The sequence below is a fragment of the Juglans regia genome, unplaced genomic scaffold, assembly GCF_001411555.2.
Source record: "Juglans regia cultivar Chandler unplaced genomic scaffold, Walnut 2.0 Scaffold_50, whole genome shotgun sequence".
In the NCBI taxonomy this organism is placed as follows: domain Eukaryota; kingdom Viridiplantae; phylum Streptophyta; class Magnoliopsida; order Fagales; family Juglandaceae; genus Juglans; species Juglans regia.
This window is the reverse complement of record NW_023359851.1, coordinates 1-8,889: the sequence shown is the minus strand read 5'-3', so window position 1 is coordinate 8,889 and position 8,889 is coordinate 1. Positions and strand designations below refer to the sequence as shown.

The window sequence follows — 8,889 nt, the reverse complement described above, 5'->3', positions numbered from 1 at the left end:
CAAGAACAAAGAACTCTAATATTTTCTAGATGCACATTGAAATATAATCCATCAAGTTAATCATCAAAAGCACTAAATATTGAAGAAAATCCAATCCCAAATAGTCATGGGTTACTCATTGAATTCCAAGCTAAAAATCTAGCCTATCATCTCTAGATTAACAAAATGTTAAAAAAGATTAAAATCCAACATCACTAATTACTGTTTCTAAGGAAAATGACTGAATGAAAATATACTATATCCCTCAAATCTACTGAAATCCGAAACTATGAAGAACAAAAACAGACGGAATAAAAAAATAATGAAGCAATGAAAAGAACTGGAACAAAAAATGAAGAAGAAAACGACGCTGTGCGAAAATAAAAATCCCAAAAAAAGAACAGAGAGCGGCGCACAGCAAAAATAAAATCTTTTTATACTGTGCGTTTCCGTTTCAGCTGCTGCGTTCCACTTCTCCATTTCCTGCGTTTTGAGCCAGGTCATGCAGTGAATTTCAGCTCCCGCGTTTCACGTCTGCAGCCCGGCGTTTTGAGTCAGCCCAGGTTCTGCGTTCCACGTCTGCATCTCCTGCGTTTTGAGCTGTCCCTTCCTGCTGCGCGTTTCGTTCCACTGCAGCCCAGCGTGAGTGCGTGAATGGGTCTTCGTGCGAGCTGCTTGCAGTGAGGCAGTTGCTGCTCGTCCCGCGGTGAGGCCCTGCACCATTTCATCTCCAGTTCGCTTGCGGTGAGGCCACGCAGCGTGCGTGAACCCTCTTTCATTCCTTTTCCTTGTTTTGTTTCTAATCCCTAGCTGCTTTAGCATTTGGGTGCTGCACGTCCCATTTGTATGGCTCTTCCAAAAATACCCTACATAAAATTAGAAGTGTTAACAATGAAAAGGGTAAAATCTTGGAATATTAATTTATGGAGTGGACCAGCTGCATTACAACTCTTTTTGAGTGTAAAATATCATAACTTTACATAGAGTCAAGTACTAAAAATCAATACATAATTAAGTGCTTAATTCATTTTTTGTTAAATAATTCATTCACTTAAGCAGCTTTATCATGTAATTTTTATCACTTTATCACACCCCCCAACTAGCTGTTTGCTAGTCTCTTAGCAAATAATGCGATAAAAATATTGCGGAATTCAAGAGTGAGCTACTAAACTCAAAAATCTCTACAAAAGATTAATCATATTGAAATCATGGGCATTAGAATATAGACAAGTCAAATTTTAGCTCAACACAAAAGCTTATAAAATTCTCAAGAGCTCAAACAAGGGAAATGTACTTAAGCTGGAGATCTTTGAGTGCACCAAGTGTGTGAACAGATTTCCATTTGTTGGTTTCAAGATCTCTCACAATAGTTTCAACCTAGCAACATTTTTTCAAGAAAGACCAAAAGGTCTTCACTCCAATTCAAAACCATTACGTTGGCGGCTTTCACGCTATCACACTTTGAAAGACCCTTTTTTTTTTTTTTTTTAACAGATTCCGGTGATAGGCAGCCTTTTCCAATGTACATGCACCATTTTTTTTTTGTTTTTGCATGATCTCTAGCTTGTCCCTTTTCTCATGTACTTTTGCAACCTTTCTAAGCCATTAGATATGGTTCATTGTAGTTCTTGCTAGTTGCTTAGAAGAAAGCACTGATTGTCGTCAAACAAACCACAAAAGGTATCTGTTTGTGTCAATTAAGGTCATCAATCAATAGCTTTGAAGTAACTTTCCCAAGTTTGAGTTGCTAAGACATATCATAAGGTCAAGTGTCAAACTTAAAACTAACCAATGAGAATTAGTGTAGCCCAAAACTGCAACTATCTGATCTTAAGTAGAGAAGTGTGAAAATAGTAGCTTGGTAGCAACAAAAAAATCAAACCCCACAATAATTAATCCTGAGAGACTAATGGTAGAAGGCTCTCCTTACCCCCCAACTAAAAATGAGCAGTGTCCTCAATGCAAATCATGAATACAACAAAGCATGAAAGAAAATAGGGCCGAAGGAAAATACCTGAGCTGGCTGAAAGGATTGTGAACGTAAAAATGAAACCATAAAGGAATAAACAGTGCTGAACCTGAAAAGATATACTAAAGAAAAAGAAAAAGAAAGAAAGAACAAAACATAGAACTGAAACAAATAAAAGCAGAAAAAATAAAAGGAAAAGAAAACGAAAAAAAAAAAATTAAAACAAAACAACAATGAGTTAAGAACCATGAGAATAAATGGGATCTTCCAAAGGAATAGAAGTATCCTCATGTGAAAGTTTTGGCAAAAAATGTTTAAGTCGTTGGCCATTAACTTTGAAAGTGTTTCCATTTTGAGGATTAGTAATCTCAACAGCTCCATATGGAAACACAATCTTAACTACATAAGGCCCACTCCACCTCGATCTTAATTTGCCTGGAAATAGATGGAGGCGGGAATTGTAAAGTAAGACTTGCTCATTGGGCTCAAAACTCTTTCTTTGGATGTGCTTGTCATGTAATACCTTCATGCGTTCCTTTGACAATTTAGAATTGTCATATGCATCTCGCCTAAGCTCATCCAATTCTGAAATCTGAAATTTTCTCACAGAACCAGCATGGTCAATAGAGAAATTAAATTGTTTAACAGCCCAATATGCCTTATGTTCAAGCTCTACGGGAAGGTGACATGCCTTTCCATAGACCAAGCGATAAGGAGACATGTTAAGAGAGGTTTTAAAGGCTGTCCTATAAGCCCAAAGCGCATCAGTAAGCCTTAAAGACCAATCTTTTCTGTTGGGGTTGACTGTTTTTTCTAAGATGTGCTTAAGTTCCCTATTAGCTAATTCAGCTTGCCCATTCGTTTGCGGGTGATATGGAGTGGAAACTTTATGGTGTATACCATATTTTTTCATGAGGGCAGCAAATGGTTTGTTGCAAAAATGAGTTCCATTATCACTAATGATAGCTCTAGGCATGCCAAATCTAGCAAAAATGTTTTCTTTCAAAAACTTAAGCACAATCTTATGGTCATTTGTTTTACATGGAATGACTTCAACCCATTTAGAAACATAATCAACAGCCACGAGGATATACAAATAACCAAAAGAAGATGGAAATGGCCCCATAAAATCAATCCCCCAACAATCAAAAATCTCAATGACCAAAATGGGTTGTAAAGGCATCATATTTCTCTTAGTGACTGTGCCTAGTTTTTGACATGGCTCACAAGTTTTGCAAAAATTATACACATCCTTAAACATATGTGGCCAATAAAACCCACTTTGTAAAATTTTTGCAACAGTTTTATTTGCAGAAAAATGCCCCCCACAAGCCTCATTATGACAAAAAGAAAGAACAGCTTGTATCTCATGATCAGGCACACATTTCCTTATGATTTGGTCAGAACAATATTTAAACAAGTAAGGATCATCATAGAAGAATGACTTTACCTCATGCTTGAATTTCCGTATGTCTTGAGCACTCCAATGGGGTGGAGTTTGTCCTGTCACCAAAAAATTAACTATGTCAGCAAACCAAGGCAAATTTTCAACTGACATTAATTGTTCATCAGGAAAAGAGTCAAGGATAGGGATAGTGTGATCCTTTTCAGCAAATGTAAGCCAAGACAAGTGGTCGGCAACTACGTTTTCAGCACCCTTCTTGTCTTTGATGATAAGGTCAAATTCTTGGAGAAGAAGAATCCATCGGATTAAACGTGGTTTAGCATCCTTCTTTGACAATAAGTACTTTAATGCTGCATGGTCAGTAAAAACAACCACAGGAGAACCAAGAATATAAGTTCTAAACTTGTCTAATGCAAAAACTACAGCAAGCAATTCCTTTTCTATGGTAGAATAATTTCTTTGGGCTCCATTTAAAGTTCTACTTGCATAAGAAATGACATGTGGGAACTTATTTATACGCTGTCCAAGAACAGCTCCTATGGCTACATCACTAGCATCACACATTATCTCAAAAGGAATAGACCAAACAGGGGGCTGCATGATAGGAGCTGTGGTGAGCAAAATTTTCAGCTTATCAAAAGCATCTTGACAAGAAGAGGTCCATTCAAAAGCAACATCATGCATAAGTAACTCACACAAAGGCTTAGAGATAGAACTAAAATTTTGAATGAATCTCCTATAAAACCCAGCATGCCCAAGAAATGATCTGATTTCTTTTACTGTTTTGGGTATAGGAAGCTTGGAAATAAGTTCAATTTTAGCTTTATCAACTTCAATACCTCGTGATGAGACTATGTGACCAAGAACTATGCCTTGTTGGACCATGAAATGATACTTTTCCCAATTGAGAAGCAAATGCTTCTCTTCACACCTGGCTAAAACAGCTTGTAAGTTAGTCAAACATGCATCAAAAGAACTGCCAAACACTGAAAAATCATCCATGAATATTTCCAAACAGTTTTCAATCATGTCACTGAAAATACTAAGCATACATCTTTGAAAAGTAGCCGGTGCATTACATAGTCCAAAAGGCATTCTTCTAAATGCAAAAGTGTCAAACGGGCAAGTAAAAGTTGTTTTCTCTTGATCTTCGTGTGCTATTTCTATTTGGTAAAAACCAGAATATCCATCAAGAAAGCAATAGAAATCATGACCCGCAACTTTTTCTAGCACTTGATCAAGAAATGGCAAAGGGAAATGATCTTTCCTAGTGGCGGCATTCAACTTCCTATAATCTATACACATTCGCCAACCAGTAGAAATCCTAGTAGGAATCAGTTCATCTTTCTCATTTTTCACAATGGTAAGCCCAGATTTTTTTGGAATTACATGAATGGGACTTACCCACTTGCTGTCTGCAATAGGGTAGATGACTCACACGTCAAGTAATTTTAAAATCTCTGTTTTTACCACCTCTTTCATGGTAGGATTTAATCTCCTTTGCATCTCCCTAGAAACTTTAGCATTTTCCTCTAAGTAAATCCTATGAGTGCACACAAGAGGATTTATACCTTTTATATCTGCGATTGTCCACCCAATGGCACCTTTGTGTTGCTTTAAAACTTCCATCAATTTCTCTTCTTGATCATGAGAGAGTTGGGCTGAAATCACCACTGGAAATGTGTTGTCCGGTCCCAGAAATGCATATTTCAAGTCATTTGGCAATGGTTTCAGCTCTAGTGTGGGGATTTCATTTGCTGAAGGCTTCAAACTTGCTGTCAACGGTGGGAGTTGCTCAATCTTTGGCCTCCATCTCCAATTTATTTTCTGCATTAAAAACATGAGAAACATCAATGGGGGTGTCATCAGTGAGAAGTTCACAAAAATTTTCTAACTCAAACAGCAGGTTAGTGGGCTGGTATGCCAAATAAGTCTCCTCCTCAAGGATGCTTTCCAACAGATTCACTTCTTGTACATCTTCCAAGTCTTGAGGTTGCCTACAAATATTGAAAATATTTAATTCAAGAGTCATGTTCCCAAAACTCAGCTTTAAAACACCACTCTTACAATTTATTAATGCATTTGAAGTAGCAAGAAAAGGTCTCCCAAGAATCACAGGTGCTTGAAAAGAAGATTTTGGTGTCAAGTGATCATCCAACACAACAAAATCAACGGGATAAAAGAATTTATCCACTTGAACCAAGACATCCTCAACAACTCCTCTTGGCATTTTAATAGACCTATCCGCTAGTTGTAAAATTATAGGAGTTGGTTTTAATTCACCCAAACCAAGTTGCTCATAAACATTATAAGACAGCAAATTCACACTTGAACCTAGATCTAACAATGCTTGACCAATTTTTGAATTTCCTATAACACAAGCAATTGTTGGTGAACCGGGGTCTTTATATTTTGGTGGGGTATTACTCTGAATTATGGCACTGACCTGCTCAGTAAGAAAAGCTTTCTTTTGCACATTTAATTTTCTTTTAACTGTACACAAATCTTTTAGAAACTTAGCATATGCAGGAATTTGTTGAATAGCATCCAACAAAGGGATATTAATCCTAACATGCTTGAATATTTCTAAAATTTCTGATTGGTGTTTGTCTTTGTGCAGACGAACCAATCTTTGAGGAAAAGGAGCAGGTACAGGACATGAAATATTTTCAGTTTCAGTTTCATTTTGTTCAAACTCACCATTTTCAGCCTCATTTAGTACAAGTTTAGAGACCTTACCAGCCTTGTCTGAACCTTGAGCTGGAATGTTCACCACCTTACCATTTCTCAAAGTAGTGACCGCCTTCACTTGCCTCACATTTGAGCTCTCAACCGCTCCTTGTGGTGGTTGACTTTGTGGATTGGGTTGAGGTTGTGCAGGAAGTTTTCCTTTCTCTTAAGAGCTCCAAGCCGTAGTCATCTTTGTAAGTGTGCTCCGAATGTCATTTATCGCTTGAGAGTTTTGATTGTTGATTGTTGCTTGACCTTGCATAAACTGCTGCAAGGTGTTTGACAATTGATGCATCGTCTCCTCAAGACCCTTCTTTTGCATTGGAGGTGCTTGAATTGCGAGTTGAGAGGGTCTTGGAGCCAAGGCTGCTGGAGCTAATTGCTAGTCATTCCTCCACCCAAAATTTGGGTGGTTTCTCCATCCTGGATTATAAGAATTAGAATAAGGACCAGAATATAGTTTTTGTATCATATTTACAGCATTAGATTGGTCCAACAATACCTCTTTGAATGCGGGGATCGTGGGACACTCATTAGTTGCATGCCCATGATCCTCACATATGCCACACTTCTCTAAATTTTTATGGACAGCATGCACTTCATTTACCTTTTTCAATTCCATAGCTTCCATTTTTCTAGACAACAAGGTTAACTTAGCACGCAAATCATCATCTTCTTTTAAAGTGTATTTTCCATGACCAGACTCAATTTGCCTAGACCTATCATGCACATCAGTTGTGTCCCAAGATTGAGCATTTTCAACAAGGTAATCAAAATATTCAAATGCTTCCTCAGGCTCTTTGTCAAAAAATTCTCCATTACACATGGTTTGTACAAATTGGCGCATTTTAGGTGTCAAACTTTCATAAAAAAAATTATCAAACGCCAATTTTCATAACCATGATGAGGACAAGCATTTAAAAGATCCTTAAACCTTTCCCAACTTTGATAAAAAGTTTCAGAATCTTTTTGGGTAAAGTTTATGATTTGTCTTTTAAGTGCATTTGTCCTATGTATTGGAAAAAATTTTTTCAAAAATTCAGTTTGCATTTCCTGCCATGTGCCTATAGATCTAGGTCTTAATGCATTTAACCATGTTTTAGCCTTATCTTTCAAGGAAAATGGAAACAACTTTAGTCTAATAACCTCCTCAGTGCATGTTGGGTCCATGAATGTAGAACAAAACTCTTCAAATTCTTTGATATGAAGGTACGGATTCTCGGAATCCATGCCATGAAAATGTGGAATTAATGGAATCATTCCAGGTTTGAAATTAAAGACATTTGCATTCAAAGGTAGGATTATGCATGAGGGGGTACTAGTTCTGACAGGTTGTAAGTAATCTCTAAGTGTCCTATTCTGATTCACTACTTCCCGATCATGATTCTCATTTTCAGCCATGGTACTATTAGTGTCAGAAGATGACTCAAGAGAAAGTGATGCTGAGGTAAAATATGCTTGTGATTCTGTCCTAACCAACCGAGAAGTTTGGTCCCTAGTCCAACCAGTCATACAAACAAGAACAGAAAATAAAAGAATATGTAAGACAAACAACAACAAAATAAAGAAAAAAAAATAAAGTTAAGAAAAATATCACCCAAGTTGTGAAGAGGTTCACAACGCTACAAACGTCTTCTCAACAATATGAGAATGATTTGCTAAACACCAGTTGTCCCCGGCAACGGCGCCAAAAACTTGATCAGCTTTTAATTTCGACTTCCAAGCGTAGAAGCTGTCAAAGTAATACAAGGGTAAATCCCAAGATCGAATTCACAGGGACAATGAGAATTTAGCAAACATTTCATTTTCGCAAGACCACATATTACCGTTTGGAGTGACACGAAAATTTAAAATAATAAGAAAAGAGAAATAAATTCCTAAACTTAACCACTAACAATATTTACACCTAAATGTGGGTATTTACTAAGGGAGTGTAGAATGAATTATGAGTGAAATTGTCGGGACGTTCAAGCATAAGTAAAGCTGAAAATAAAAGAGAATCTATTTTTCTAAAATTGCTAAGATTAAAGAGATTTAAAGAAATCGTGTGGAAGTTGACTTAAACTAGTAAGAAACAATTAAACAAACACTTGGGATGCAATTTTCGCCCACTTATTTGGTGATGGATTTACTTCTCTTTTCATTTCCTCTCAACCATTCTCTCATTCCTAGAAATCATAGTCGGATAATATAGCAATGAACCACAATTTTATTTTAATAAAACTACTTGACAAATTATATAACAATCATAGAAAGTGAAAGAAAAACATTAAAGTCATGTTACTTGTTCAAGTATCAATTGTGCATTTACGTCTACAATTGATCTAAACCAAGAACAAAGAACTCTAATATTTTCTAGATGCACATTGAGATATAATCCATCAAGTTAATCATCAAAAGCACTAAATATTGAAGTAAATCCAATCCCAAATAGTCATGGGTTACTCATTGAATCCCAAGCTAAAAATCTAACCTATCATCTCTAGATTAACAAAATGCTCAAGAAAATTAAAATCTAACATCATCATCACTGTTTCAAATGAAAGTTACTGAATAAAAATATACTGTATCCCACAAATGTGCTGAAATCAGAAACTCAAAAGCATACAAACTTGCGGAAAATAAAATGAACTGGAAAAATAAATTGAAGAGGAAGAAACGAACGAAAATAATTCTGAAAAGAAAAAAAAATATACTCCCAGTAAACATCCGGAAGAAGAAAAAAAATGAGAACTGAAAAGTCCAAAAAAAATTGCCCCTGCACGAAAATTCCTCTTTTCTTTTTATCCTCTCCCTTTTTCTCTCA

The 8,889-nt window shown here is 36.4% G+C and overlaps 1 non-coding gene and 1 pseudogene across 1 annotated transcript; one reads left to right on the top strand and one right to left on the bottom strand.

Annotated features, from left to right (window-relative positions):
- Positions 1-2,178: 2,178 nt before the first annotated feature.
- Positions 2,179-6,930, bottom strand: LOC118345829 (annotated as a pseudogene).
- A 48-nt stretch (positions 6,931-6,978) lies between these two features.
- LOC118345830 lies at positions 6,979-7,085 on the top strand. The gene has a single exon (XR_004799289.1). It is a non-coding gene; the product is annotated as a small nucleolar RNA R71 (small nucleolar RNA).
- Positions 7,086-8,889: the final 1,804 nt, after the last annotated feature.